We start from the raw sequence: 16,043 nt of genomic DNA, 5'->3' as shown, positions 1-16,043 counted from the left end.
GGATTGAGGTCGTGTCACCTATGGTCATTTAGGTGAGATGTAAGTCTCTAGTATCAACGACGTTATATACAGAGTCTAGTCATCTTGTGGTCCAAGTCTTATACAAACTCTTTGTATAGGATACCCCCGCTCGCACGTCTCCACATGAATGGTCAGGATCTACCATTTGTAGGTCCTTTTTATTTTAGGATCTGGTTGAAAGAGGCAAGACTTTCTTCTCATGCACCGACTTCTCTTGGCAATACAGACAACAACACACAGAAGTTAGATTTTTCTTGAAACAGGGTCAATGCGATCGCATTTATCAGTCATAATAAAAAAAATCCACTGGTCCTCGACAACAGCACCAAAAATTTGATTGACCAAACATATATGAATGATAAAATTAGAATAAATATGGTCTAAGTACAAGCATACACTGTCGATGAAGTAATAATCTTAAAGCATTCCAAGAGTCGAAACCGAGAGGACTAGGTTACTTTTTTTTTGTGACTATGAATCAACGTGATCAAGGTAACCAAGTAGTAAACTAGATGGAAATTAATGAAGGAATCTTAAAAAGGTGATAAATACCAGTAATTGAACAGAGGCAAACAATGTTTCAACCTTTCGGTTTTGATATCACAAATGATGTGACCGCATCGCATCAAGACGGTGAAGTATGCACGGGCAAAAATTTACACCTATTTAGTTTGGTATCCATTTCCTTTAGGAGATCTAAGCAGCTACTATCGAATATTTCCATGGGTAGCTGAATCCTAGATTCATTAAAGTCTAGTTTCTTTACCCTATTGTGTCCTTTATTTCTAAGGCAACGTGACCCTCCTATTCCTAAGCTCTTGCTCTCATATCCCATTATGAGATCCGTTTATACTCTAGCCTTCTCAGAACTAAAGCTTCACTAGATTGTTAAATTAAGTATCCAATTTAATTTACCAAATCTAACTTTAATTTCAACAAAAAGAATGCATAATTCAAGTTGGTGTAAGTGAAACATTGTTCAAACCATAAAAACCCTAGGGCATCTATATTGTTGCACCCCTAGAAGAATTTAGCTCATGGTGCATGATAAAATAATCATTTTTATTAAATCATATCCCATAGCTACAACGTAGTGTCCGTTTGGGGGAATAAAGTAACTATGATGAGAAAATGGAATGGAAATACTGGAAAAAAGAGAAACAAGTCACAGAAGGGCAGTAAGTCTTTGGACAGACCCTCAACTCTTCGATCTTTCTCTAGGGTGACTCCCTTTTTCTGAGGTGGAGTCACGCCTCACCACATGTTCTAACAAGAGGGAGGACCTAGATTCGCTACACATAAGAGAAACTTCTATTCTTAAGGCTACTAATTTGAGAAGTTGAGAATCTGTCCCAAAAAACTACTGGAATTGATAGAATTGCTGGTGACTTCGAAGGTGGAGAGTTGAATAATAAAATGGGAAGTTTTCCATCCTTTACATCGGCCACATTTGGTTGGCGGATGTTTCAAAACCATGATTGACCGTTTTTCCATCATTTTAGGCATGGAATAGTAGCTCTGAATGTTAAAATCGCAACTCCCTTGACTGGGTTGAATTTTGGGAAATTAGGGCTCACTGGTGCAACCGCAGTGCTTTTGGTAATGCGATCGCATCAGTGAAAAATCAGCAGTCTGGCCTAAATTTCCTACAAAAATTCTTAGAAATAACTTTAAATCAACAAATATATCATCTAAGCTCACTCACACCATCATAAGGTCATTTCAACCAAATAAGACTAAATTCAGGGGGGAAACACATGCAAGAGTCAAATTTAACAGGAAAAAGTGCACAAATAAAAGCCTAAAAACATGTCTTTCATAACATATATCAGCTATGTTCAACTTGGCTTGATGTCTTTGCAATTTTTTTATTCTTTCTTACATAGTTCTTTTTTTTATAAGTTGAAGTATTTTATTTCCATCTCGAAAATTTTATAGAAGCCAATTTTAGATATTTTTGTTAAATATTCATATTCATTTAACGTAAATCTTAGACCATTTATTCCTTAATTTGATACTATACTGGTGGGTTTGAACTGAGTTTCTACTTAGTTTTAAGTTTAAACTAACACAGTTAGTTTTAAGGTTTATTTGAATTTAATTATTCATCTATATACAATTCAACTGATTTAGATCTAGATATATACCATGATCGAGAGGTTAAAACTGAAGGAACTCATTTTAAAGAGATCCATAAGTGGAAGTGGATCTTCCAAATAACATTTAGATTGAAAACACGAAATTACAGTAAACATACAGATTATGCATTCTAAATTAAATTACAGCATGCTTTTAAACAAGAAATAGGGTTCAAGAGATTATACCTTTGAAGAATGCTTTTTCTTGTAAATCCCTCAAACTATCACCAACTCGAACACAACAGCAAACTTAAAGACTTTCTTCAAGAATTTCACGAACCAAAATAGAAGACACCACCACTTGTAACCTTCGGTATGCTTAGGGTGAGAACCTAGAAGTTGTGGGCTCTAACTATTTTGTTAAGGAGGGATATCGAGTTTGGAGGAGAAAGAAGATTGAAGAAACTCTGTATCGTATATAGAAGCTTCTAAATCGTATAGTGTAAAATGTCTATCATATAGACTCTCTCTTTCTTCGTGTAGATCTCTTAGGAAGAAGAAAAAAAAACTATTTTCTCTTTATTCCTTTTGCCATAAAAAACCAATTAACCACCCACTAAAGTGGTTAGAGAGAAAAAAATGATTATTATTCAAAATAATAAATAATATAAATAAATATGATAATCAACTTATCATATTATATTTATAACCTATAGTTTTAATATTGTATCATAAACAACATAAATTATAGTTCTTTTTCTCTATTTTATGGAATTTAATATAAATCATATTTACATTAAAATTAACAACTACGAATCTCATTCACAGAAAATATATTTGAACCTCATTCAAATATTTATTTCCTCCAATTAAACTATAATGTACCAAATACATTATGACAATTATATCTTATACAACTAAATTAATTTAGTTATATCATATATAATTAAATTCCCTCTTTTTAGTTTGAACAATTCAAATTAACCCAAAAACTAATTCTCAACTAAATCCTTTTGAGCTACCAAGACGACCTTATGGAACTATAGCTTGAAGCTCCAACCGTACGTGAATAATTAATTAAACTCTTTAATTACATTATCCACCAGACACTCCACTAAAGACTGACAGCTACACTCTTCGCACTACAGATATATTTCTATGTCCATTGGATATAACCAATCAACAGTACGATGACCCTTCACAAATTGCTAGTAAGTACATGCCAAATTATTGTTTTGTCCCTATAGTTATATCTAACTCTTTAAGTACCACTGATCCTTCTAATGAACAATAGATGATAGTCCTATTATGACTAAACCCCTATCGGGCCAGGAGAGGGTGTGGCGCCACATTGTTCAAGACCCGGAATCAGCCCTTAAGGGAGCAATTTATCTACTTACCCCTACGTCGAGGAAGAAGTGAATTCCATCTTGTGTAGCTGAGTTCCCTGCTCCCTAATCAGACGAATACCCAAAATGGTAGGCTTACTGAGTCGGCGATCTGGCCACTCTCACTCATACAAATCAAAGGACCGACCTCATAGGTAGGAGTTCACAACTCACTCAAGATTAAGGTCATGTTACCTATGGTCATCCTAGTGAAATGAAAGTCTTTATTGTGAATGGTGTTATATAATGAGACTAAACATTTCATTGTTCGATCTTATACAAACTCCTTTCTATAGAATATCTCCGCCCGCATGTCTAATACATGAATAATCATGATCAGATCATTTGTAGCACTTTACAACATTTGTAACATCTACAAAGCGAGTCATACTCGTAGTGTTACCAGGATAAGGTACCCAGGTTAATTTACAAGATACCAAACTAAATTGAAGTACATAGACTCCATTTCGAGATCCATGGCTTTGATCCATTCATCTTTATTAACATCCTCCAATACCATCTTGTAAGACAATGAATCCTCAACTTCGCCATCAATTACCATAGCTAGGATTTCGGTTAAACCCATATAGCGAATAGGTGGGTTCACAACCCTCCCATTACGTCGAGGTTCTCTCAACACTTGAGGTGGATTTGACCTACTAGATGAACCTACTTCAACAACTCTTGTTGAGGCAATAGGCTCTTCAACAACTCTTATTGAAGATTTAGTAGTTTCTTTGGAAAATTCATTCAATACAATTTTACTTCTAGGTATGTGCTCCCTTATGTGTTCCTTTTCAAGAAGAGTAGCATTTGTCAGTACAAATACTTTGTTTTCTTTAAGATCATGGAAATTGTTGGGATTGGTGTCCTAATTCTCTCGATGGTCTCGTAGTTTGTAAACATTTTGTACACATTGTTATTAATAAAATAAATTTTATTTTATTTTCATTTACTCAAATCCAATAAACTAAGATTCGTGGTTATGTAATGTAACTTAAGCATGTATGTGAGACATACAAGTGGATCATACCTTAAGTAATAACCAAAATGGTATGTAGTATAAGGATAAAGAAGGAATACCTTATCCTGGTGACACTACGGATACGACCCACTTTGTAGATATTTACAAGTGTTATAAAGTGCTACAAATGGTCTGATCCTGACCATTCATGTGGAGATATGCGAGCGAGGGTGTCCTATAAAAAAAGTTTCTGTAAGACCGGACCACGAGATGATTAGTCTCTTTATATAACATCATTGATAATCAAGACTTACATTTCACTAAAATGACCATAGGTGACATGACCTTAATCGTGAGTGAGTTAGGAACTCCTACCTATGAGGGATGTCCTTTGATTAGTATGGGTTAGAGTGGCCAGATTGTTAACTCAACAAGTCTACCTTTTTAAGGATTCATCTAATTGGGGAGCTGAGAACTCAGCTACATAAGACGGAATTCACTCCTTCCCTGAAGCAGGGGTAAGTAGATAAATTGCTCCAACGGCTGATTTCGGATCTTGAACATAGTGGCCACATCCTCTCTTCGGAAGAGAGGACTCAGTCCTAGTAGGACTATAACTTATTATTCATTAGAGGAATCAATGGTACTTAAGGAGTTAGATGTAACTACAGGGGCAAAATGGTAAATTGGCCCAACTATATTTACGAGCGATTTACGAAGGGTTATCGCACTATTGACCAGTGCGAAAGTGCAACTGTCAGTTTTTAGTACATTGACCAGCAGTTAACAGATGGTGGATCTCGTGACTAAAGAGTCTAGTTAATTATTCATGTACCGTTGGAGCTTCAAGCTACAGGTCCATGAGGTTCCCTTGATAGCTCAATCGGTTCAAGTTGAGAATCAGATTTTGGGTTTGTAACACCCCAAATATATTTTTTTGTGTAATTTCAGTTTTTTCTTTTATTATTGAGGGCATTTTTGGAATTTTAGAAGTCAAGTGTAGTTGCGAAATTTAATTTTTGGTGTTGAATTTATTCAATTTGGAAATTAATGACAGGAATTCATTTCATTTTGGGTAGAAAACAAATTTAATAGTATAAAGTGGAATAAGGTAAGGAATAAAATAAAGTTTATTTTATTTCACTCTTAGTGTTTGTTTTATTATTATTATTTTTCTTTTTATGTAAACAAAACTTAGAATCTTCTTCTTCAACCTCACCGCACGCGCCCCCCTTGAGAAAACCTAGCCGTCGACGACAGCTCAGTTTTTCATCGAACCCGACGCCGACGAGCAGTCACAATTCGAAGCCCCCTCAGCGCGCCGACTAGTCAAAGCAGACGCCTCGTCCGCTGCATTCCGCTGAGAGCCCAGATCCGAAGGCATCCGCTGCGTTTCGTTGAGAGCCGCTCGCCCAATTTCTCCATCTCGTCCAACCGAGCTCCTTTGTGCGTCGCTTGTCCAGTCGGTCTCCTCTGTCATTCGCCTAACACCGATCGTACGTGAGCACTGCTTCGAGCCGCGTCCACCACCCTAGGTTTTTGGCCACCAATTGTCGTCACCCTACCGCTCGGGTTTGTCTTGGTCTTCGTCAGATCTGTTGGGGTAAGATTGTGTCAGTTTGTTTCGTTCTTTTGGCCATTAATATTGTGTTTCAGTGTTATGACTCGCCTTTGCTGGGTTTTGTTTCCAGCTAAAGTCGTCAAGGAGTTTGGAAGTCAAAGGAGGCATCGTCAAGGAAGATAGAAATGATTTTCATTCTATGAGTAAGTTCTTGATAGTTTAGATTTGGACCGGAAGTCTTACAATTATGGCTTCAATTGAAATTAAGAGTTGTTTTGTTATAGGATCGCTAATTTGGATTTGCCGTTATAGTTTGGTGGTCTAATTTTTATCTGTGGAGTATCCACTCGAGGTAAGTAATCTTACCATTGGAACTGCCCACGGGCCAGGTTTTATTTGTATGCTCACGTGATAAGTGTAAGTTACAGTAAATATTAGCATGTTGACTGATAGTATGACCTGAATCAAGTATGTTCTGGCACGGGTTCTGTTTTGTTTAAAGATACACCTAGGTACTCGATCGTTAGTATGTGATGGTATGTGTTTTCATATGTTGATATCTGATCCGCTGGTGTTGAGGCATACTTGCATGCTGTGGAATTATGATGTAAGGTATACATGAATGTAGTATGATATGTTGTTAATAATCATGTGTATGTGATGGAGCCATAGTGTCAAGGATTTTCATGTATGTTCTAGAATTGTACACTGTTGATTCTTAGAACGTTGAGACTGTATGAATATCCTCATTGATTAGTTAGATGCTCACCAGTTTTTGATTCCTTCGGGATTCACCAGTTTTGTGTTCTTCGAGATTCACCAGTTTGTGTTTCCTTCGGGATTCACCAGTTTGTGATTCCTTCGGGATTCACCAGTTTGTGTTTCCTTCGGGATTCACCAGTTTGTGTTTCCTTCGGGATTCACCAGTTTTGTGTTTCCTTCGGGATTCACCAGTTTGTGTTTCCTTCGGGATTCACCAGTTTGTGTTTCCTTCGGGATTCACCAGTTTGTGTTTCCTTCGGGACTCACCAGTTTTGTGTTTCCTTCAAGATTCACCAGTTTGCGATTCCTTCGGATTTACTATAACTTACACTTATCACGTGAGCATACAAATAAAACCTGGCTCGTGGGCAGTTCCAATGGTAAGATTATTTACCTCGATTCGATACTCCACAGATAAAAATTAGACCACCAAACTATAACGGCAAATCCAAAGTAGCGATCCTATAACAAAACAACTCTCAATTTCAATTGAAGCCACAATTGTAAGACTTCTAGTCCAAATCCAAACTATCAAAAACTTACTCACATAATGAAAATCACTTCCACCTTCCTCTACGGTGCCTCCTTTGACTTCCAAACTCCTTGACGACTTTAGCTTGAAACAAAACCCAGCAAAGGTGAGTCATAACACTGAAACACAATATAATGGCCAAGAGAACGAAACAAACCGACACAATCTTACCCCAACAGATCTGACGAAGACCAAGATAGACCCAATGCGGTAGGGTGATGACAACTGGTGGCAAAAAACCTGGGGTGGCGGACGCGGCTTGAAGCGGTGCTCACGTACGATCGGTGCTAGGCGAATGACAGAGGAGACCGACCGGACAAGCAAGCACAAAGGAGCTCGACTGGACGAGCTGGAGAAATTGGGCGAGCGGCTCTCGACAGAACGCAGTGGATGCCTTCGGATCTAGGCTCTCGGCGGAACGCAGCAGAAGAGATGTCTACTCTGACCAGCCGGCGTGCTGAAGGGGCTTCGAATCGCCGACTGCTCTCGACATCAGGTCCGACGAAAAACTGAGCTGTCGTCGATGGCTAGGTTTTCTCAGGGGGGGGAGGGCGCGTGCGGTGAGGTTGAAGAAGAAGATTTTAATTTTTGTTTATATAAAAAGAAAAATAATAATAATAATAATAATAAAACTAAAACTAAAAAGGAAATAAAATAAACTTTATTTTATTCCTTTCCTTATTCCACTTTATACTATTAAATTCGTTTCCTTCCCAAAATGAAATTAATTCCTGTCATTAATTTCCAAATTGAATAAATTCAATGCCAAAAATTAAATTCCGCAACTACACTTGACTTCCAAAATTCCAAAAATGCCCTCAATAATAAAAGAAAAAACTGAAATTACACAAAAAAATATATTTGGGCCGTTACAGGGTTAGTCTGAAGTGTTCAAATTAATAAGAGGAAATTCAATTATATGTGATATAATTGGTATGATGTATTAGATACATTAATTGGAGGAATTAATGTAAATATGATTTATATTAAGTACCATAAAATAAAAAAAGAACTGTGGTTATATGATATGATGAAATATTAAAACTATAGGTTATAAATATAATATGATAAGTTGCTTATCCTATTTATTTATAATATACTAATATATGATAATTAATTCTTTTTCTCTAATAACCGTTTTGAGTGGGAGGTTATTGGAAGTTTTATGGTAACCGTGAGATAAAAGAAAATTTGTTTTTCCAAAATTAGTAAGTTGATTCATTCGAAAAATTCTCACCGAAAAGGGCTATCAAGTAAAAAAAGTTTTTACTGAGCAATAGCCGTTAAGAGTCTAAATGATCGTGTAAAGAGTTGACTATACGATAGTTACTCGTTGATCGTTGCTACACGAACGAGTAGCAAAGTCTATACGATAGATTTCTGTCTTTTAAACGATCGAGTACATCGTTTATACTTTAGACAGCGTCCATATCTCCCACTTACTCTATCGTATACCTCCTATCTTTCTCAATCCAAGATCATACAGAGCCCACAACTCCTGGATTCTCACACCGAGAATACCAAGGTAACACTTTTGGTGGTGTTCATCCTCAGTTCGTGGATCGAGTTGGACTCGATTGAGTTCGAGGTGTATCTAGACGTTCGTGCTATTGGTGTTCTATTCGTTGCGTTCGACTTAATAAAAGGGTAGTTTCGGTTTATGCATAATATGTTCGTTTCCGGTTAGACTGTGATTGTTGTGTTCATTCTGAATGAAATTTGGAACGATCCACTTCCGACGCTTGTAGAGATCTCTGTTTTAGATTTCCTAACCACCTCTCATTCCCTTAGGGTAGCCTACAAATAGGCATAACCTTGAAAGTGGTTCCAGTTTCTTAGGATTAGCCTGAAGCACATCTGTTGGGTAACCCTAGATTATGAATTGACGTAAACTAGCTTTACGACTATTCCATAACTCCAAAGATGTTTTGGCAACACTCTTGGAGGAAACACAGTTCAGGATATAAGCTGAGTTTCCACTGTATAACATCAAAACGAGTCAGGTAAGGAAGCGTAACTCATCGTAGATTGAACCATGTCCAATAGGGTTCGATTTCTCCTCTCAGATACACCATTCTGCTGAGGTGTGCCAGGTTCTGAAAGATGGGAAACTATTCCATGTTCTATCAAATAGTTCTGGAAAGATGAATCCAAAAACTCTCCACCTCGATCAGATCGAAGTGTTTTAACCGTTCTATTTAATGCGTTTTCAATTTCAGTTTTGAATTCTTTGAATTTTTCAAAGGACTCAGACTTATTTTGCATTAATTAAACGTACACAAAACTAGAATAATCAATAGTGAAAGTGATGAAATATTCATGAAATATTCATACTTCCCCTGGCTCTTACATTCATCGAACCACAAAGGTCTGAATGCGTTAGCTCTAGAGGTTCTTGGGCCCTATGAACTTTTCCAGTAGAAGGCCTTTTAGTCATTTTGCCTTCAAGGTATGACTCACACACAGGTAAAGAATTTTCTCCTAACTCGCTTAGAAGTCTATTCTTTATCAACCTCTCAATCCTATTGAGATTAATGTGTCCTAATATTAGGTGCCAAAGTTGGGCATTTTCTTTAGGAGAAATTATAAGTCCCTTATTTTGAGTTATGACAGTTTTAAACATCTCTATGTTACGGAGGGCATTTTTTTGCTAACGGCCTTAGCACATACAAATTATTTTCCTGTTGAGCAGAACATATATCGAAACCATTCTTAGTAATAAACACTTTATTATAAGAAAAAATCAGTTGATAATTACATTTTAACAGACACTAAGTTCCTTTTTAAATCGAGAACAACAAATACATCATTCAAAATGAGAAATTTGTTATGTAAAGTTAACCGGAGACTTCTCACTGCCACAGTTGAGACGACGTGCCCGGTTCCAACTCGCATCGTCATCTCACCAGCACCAAGCTACCGCTAGGAACTAATTCCCTGAAATGAAGAACAAACATGGTTAGTGGCTCCAAAGTCAATAATCTAGGCAGAATCATCATTCTCCACTAAATAAGTCTCCAAAATAAGCAAATTATATTTATCTTGTTTGGCCTTCTTCTTCTCCGCCAAATATCTGGGGCAGTTCCTCTTCTAGTGCTCGTCCTGGTTGCAATGGAAACATTTTCCCTTTCAACTCTTTCTGGTTATCTACCCCTTGGAGCAACAACTTGTGGGTTAGCAGGCATCTTCCCCGTACCACCCTTCTTCTTCTTCCACTTTCTGGTGCTGGAGGAAGAAGGTGCAGACTTAGTTCTAGAGGTCGAACCTTTGTGGAACTTTTAGATGATGAAGCAACATTTGCTTCACCCTTCTTCTCCTTGCTTTTCAACAACGATTAGAATGTCTGCTGCTCATTGAGCAGAGTAGTAAGGTTATAGTCAATCCTATTCGAACAGCATTGCTACGAAAATGAAGGAATCTATCTAGAAAGGATTCCAGAATAATGCTAACCTGGTTGGCCTCATCGATGCTAGACCCGTTCATCTCAATCACGTTGAAGTGGATCATCATATTGAGAACATGTTCCCGAATAGATGACCCCTCTTGCATCCGTGAGTTGAAGATGTACTTGAGAGCATCGTGCCTGAGCTGCGCAAACAGTTGTCTGAACATCCCCCACAGGGACTCCATGATCTCGCGTGCACTGACCATGGGCTCATGCTTCTTGGCCAAAACTTCACTACGGTTGACCAAGATGTAAGCTCGAGCCTTCTCGTTCGCCATTTTCCATCGCTCGTATGCTTCTCAAACATTTCGAGGAGCAGTAAGAGCTGAAATGGGAGGACACTTCTTCGTCAGGACAAATCTGAGATCATCAATGATTAAAACCGTGTTTATTGTATTTTTCCAACTAGCGTAGTTCTCGCCAGTTAGTTTTTCGATGGCAAGTAAGCTTAGAGTCGCAGTAGCCATAAATAATTGTTGAAACAGAACAAACTTAATTAAGTCTACTTGCATTATATCAATTTTATAAAACCAATCATGTTTTAGCAAAATAGTCTAGTGTACCCTAAGTTACATCGATTTTGCAATTATGCTTCAGTGAGGTAGGACAAAAGTCACCGTAGGGTGATCAAGTGCTCCTTCAATGAAATGAGACATTCTCAACCATTAGACAGAAACAACTCCTTGTAATTGAATCTATTAGTCACTATTGTTCGGTCCAGAATTTGTTAACATCCTTAACAATTCTGTGTAAGTGTAAACCCCTCATTTTAGGTCCTAGAATCCCTCCCTAATGAGCCAACCTTAGGAAAAAGCCGATTAGAACGAGAGACTAAAGCAATCCTATCCATTTCTGAAGATCAAACAAAGAGTTATGCAAAACTGCTATCCTTTAGGGGGACACCCACGATGCCACAAGGCGATGCATAAAAATTTATCCAACCTAATGAGAGAGATCGAGGGATATGTTGTCTCACATCCCGCTCTCACTTACTATGAACATTCTCTCTATTCACCTTGGTATTGACCTACCCAAATGTCACCCGTAAGGGGACACCCATGGTGACTCAAGGCTGAGGATAGATCTCACGGTGTGAACTTTTTGGGAGAAACGTGTAGAGGTTAAAGTGAAGCATCATATACTCCATTTTCCTCCCACTGAATATTCTACCTAGAGTTCATTAACTTAGAAAATCTGGCTACTGATTTTATCTAAGTGATTTGTTTAATTTGCTAAAAGATAACACTTGTTTTTTATGATTAAAAAACTTTGATTCAAGTCTTATTAAACTCTTTAATAGACCTTCATCAAATTTACATACATGTAACAAATCTATCTAATTCACCTTTCCAGGTAAGTTCCCAGTTAGGGGTGTGACATTTCCATAGACTTAAGTACCCCAGCTTAGCCAAAACCAGCCTTAGACAAAATGTCCCTTATAGATACATTTGTTACATATTTAATCTTTATTAGGAATCAATTTAATCCTATTAAACTGATTTAAAAGATTAAACTTAGATTTCTAATCTTATTAGAAATGTGATCTTATATCTATCTCAATCAAATTTTAAAATATTTTTAAAAAATGATTAAAGCCTAAGGTTAGCATCAAACTCTTTATTATTGAATTTTATTATAATTTCATTTATTATAACACTTATAAGAAATGAAACAATTAAAACCAACTGACATTGCAAGCTAGACATACATAAGTTATTTATAACAATCGTAAATTAACCTAAGGTAGTGTCATGCGTCATGTAATGTTCATTCATTACTAAAATATATAATTTTTATATAAACAAGTAATGAATTAAACTATAGCATACATTCCATACAAACATTTAACCTTATATTATAATATTTATAATATAAATGATGCATGGATATGCTATAATGCATGCATACATAATTATAGCTCTTATATCATATGATGCATGAGAATGTTTTATGTAATTTAAATCATTCATACTAATATATTATAACACTACTTATAATATGAAATGATGCATGAAAATAAATGTATAATGTCACACCCCCTCCCAGATTACCCTTTTATTCTGGAAGAGGATATGACCGTGGTAGTTACTAGCCCTACTGCCAGCACTCACCACCCAAGCCTTCTAATCTAAATACCAACCTGTTTGAAACATTAGTAATATACACAAACAGCAAACCTCCTTAAGGTTCTACAAAGATTTCATAAAGACATGCATACAGCCAAGACATTACATTTATAGAAACATATTCATAGGTGGCCCAAACATTCCTACAGAAGCTCTAGTCCCTCTCAAAATATGTGTATATAAATAGATCATCAACCTAAGTCTTTTAATAAGCCGAGTCTTTCGGTGGCAAGCAGCAGCAGAATCAACCTTGAGGAAACTGACCGCTACCTGAAAAGGGAAAACACAGAAATTCTGTGAGCTAAAAGCCCAGTGAGTGACTATAGAATCGTAAAGCAGCACGCATAGCGTCACTATAAACATATAAATATACCAATGAGTAAACTCAAGCAATTGTCTCTAGATATAGATTTAAACCATTCTCAGACATCATTAAGCATTATTATTCCTTAGTTGAGAACGAGCCTAAATGCTCTAGCTCCCAAACGTTTATTACCAGCCAAGAGACCCATACTTCGATCTCTCATTCATAACTGCCTACGTGTACATGGCCATACTAAGTACCATCATATTTTAGGTACTTCTGCTAAGATACCTTCTCAAATTTGTCCTTCAGTATCGAGCTACTATGATACCTTCTCATATGTCCTCCGGTATCAAATTGGCCAAATACCTTCTCAAATGTCCTTCGGTATCAAATTGGCCAGGTACCTTCTCAAATGTCCTTCGGTACCAAATTAGTTAGATACCTTCTAAAACATCCTTCGGTATCAAATGTATATTTTGTAACATCAAATTAAGTTCCATTGCCCAGTATTTACACACAAACTCATTCTCTCATAGCCTTCCCCCTAGGAAGCATATATCAAAATCAGAAACATAGCTTTTGTAATGGTTACACGACATACCTTGGCCTGTGTTACACACATACAAGCCGGGAAACATGCATTAAATTCATTATTAATGTCACTGTGCTTTACTTGATCATATATGCATGAGTATTAGAAACCTTAAGTTTACTTAGTCACTCACCATTCGTCAGGCTCTTAATGGTTTATATGCTTCCCCTAGCTCTTCTTGGCCTGAAAAGATATAATTTCCGATTAAACTACTTAGAATTCCTAGTAAAATACCTCAAATAATTCATTTATTAAAGGAACTTCCATTAATACAGACAGCCTTACTAGCGAGATCCCCATGAGCGAGATCCTCATGAGTGAAATCCCCCTCAAGTGCGAGATCCTCATGGGCGAGATCAGCGAGATCCCCTAGAGCGAGATCAGCGAGATCCCTTAGAGTGAGATCAGCGAGATTTCCTTTATAAGTGAGACCCTCATGCCCACATCTCGCTATAATTCTCCACGATGAACCGCTTGCTTGTTCTTCACAAGCAGCTGTCTGCTTATGCACCAATTCCCTGTTATAACTTCAAAATTTTATAACTCAAAATCCAGAGCTTTTTTCAAGAAACTTCCTTCTACAAACTTGTTTAGAATTGAGTAACTTACCTTAAAATTTCAGCCCAGAATTTCTTATAGTTTGGCATGGAACTTCCAATATTTTCCTCGGCCTTGCTTAAATCCGAGATTCTGCCTTCTTTTTATTTTATTCACTCCTTGTTCTTCTCCTCCTGAAATCTTCCTCCAGCAAGACAATCTCGCAACCTAGATTCTCTCATTTTCGAATGGCACCGAATTCACTAAAATTTTTCATGTCAACTGCCGAAACCAAACTTTTGAAGTTCTTCTTCCAAAAACACTTCCCACTGCCTCCCAAGTTCAAGGATTAATCGCCACGTTACCCCCACCTAATATCTTTTTCCTTCCCTTCCATCATATTTCCTATAAATAACCATGAATTACTACTTTAATAAAAATAACAAAGAATATAACATTACTTTGGCTAAACATGCTTATCTAGGAACCTAGAGTTCGGGGTTTACACATAACCTATGGTGAGTTTTAAAACTATATGACATACATTATGGCATATATAATAAACATACATCAAATGCATATTTAATTAAAGTTGATGGACCAGGATAGTTAATCTCAAAACCGGAAAATAAAAAGCTAAACTATTTCAAAAGTTGAGTCCATCGGTTCAGAACAAGTGAATCGGGTCTTGAACCGACCAAGAACCCTTGCAGCTTGATCGTGTAGCAAACTCCTGATCATCGAGTATAGACGATCGTGTAAAAGAGATCGCATAGCTTTTGACTATCCGATGAGCATGAAAGTCCATGTGATCATGCAGTGTACTTCGAGTATCGCAAACCATGCGATCATGTAGCTAATTACTGTGCGATGAGCATGATAGGCTACACGATCGTTTAGCACGCAAGCCTTGCGTTGAGTATCATATACCACGTGATCATCTACCCATCGAGCGCCTACGTGATCATGCAGCCAATGCAACGCAGTCGTGTAGCAAACTCTACACAATCACGTAACATTAGCTATGCGATCATTTAGCATATGCTACATGACCGTGCAAAAAACTCTACACAAATGCATAGCAAAATCTAAACGAACGTTTAGCTCTAGCTACATGATGTGGCCACCATTTCGTCTTTTCCATCGAAACGCACTGCAACCTTCCTCCTGAAACTTCATGAACGACTCAAAACCAAACTAATACAGAATCGATTGCAAGTTTAAATGCCCAAAAATGTAGGGCCCTTACAAATTAACTTTTGGTAAATTAAACACAAAGCCATAAACAGAGATTACTACCCTAAAAAATCCATCAACAACCATCCACATACATTCACATTTAAATGCAATGCAGAACTTAAAACCCACCAAAACTGTAAATGATTTCAATATAGAAATGGAATTTGGAATCAGAACTACAACCTAGCTCTAATACTAATTGAAGGAACTCATTTTAAAGAGATCCATGAGCGGAAGCGGATCGTCCAAATTCTATTTAGATTGAAAACATGAATATACAGTAAACATATAGATTATGCATTCTAAGTTAAATTACAGCATGTTTTTTAAACAAGAAATATGGTTCAAGAGATTATACCTTTGAAGAACACTTCTTCTTGTAAATCCCTTAAACTATCACCAACTCGAACACATCAGAAAACTTGAAGACTTTCTTCAAGAATTTCACGAACCAAAATAGAAGACAACACCACTTGGAACCTTCAGTATGC

The sequence above is a fragment of the Benincasa hispida genome, chromosome 6 (assembly GCF_009727055.1).
Source record: "Benincasa hispida cultivar B227 chromosome 6, ASM972705v1, whole genome shotgun sequence".
NCBI classification, from domain to species: domain Eukaryota; kingdom Viridiplantae; phylum Streptophyta; class Magnoliopsida; order Cucurbitales; family Cucurbitaceae; genus Benincasa; species Benincasa hispida.
Note: the sequence above shows the minus strand (reverse complement) of the source record.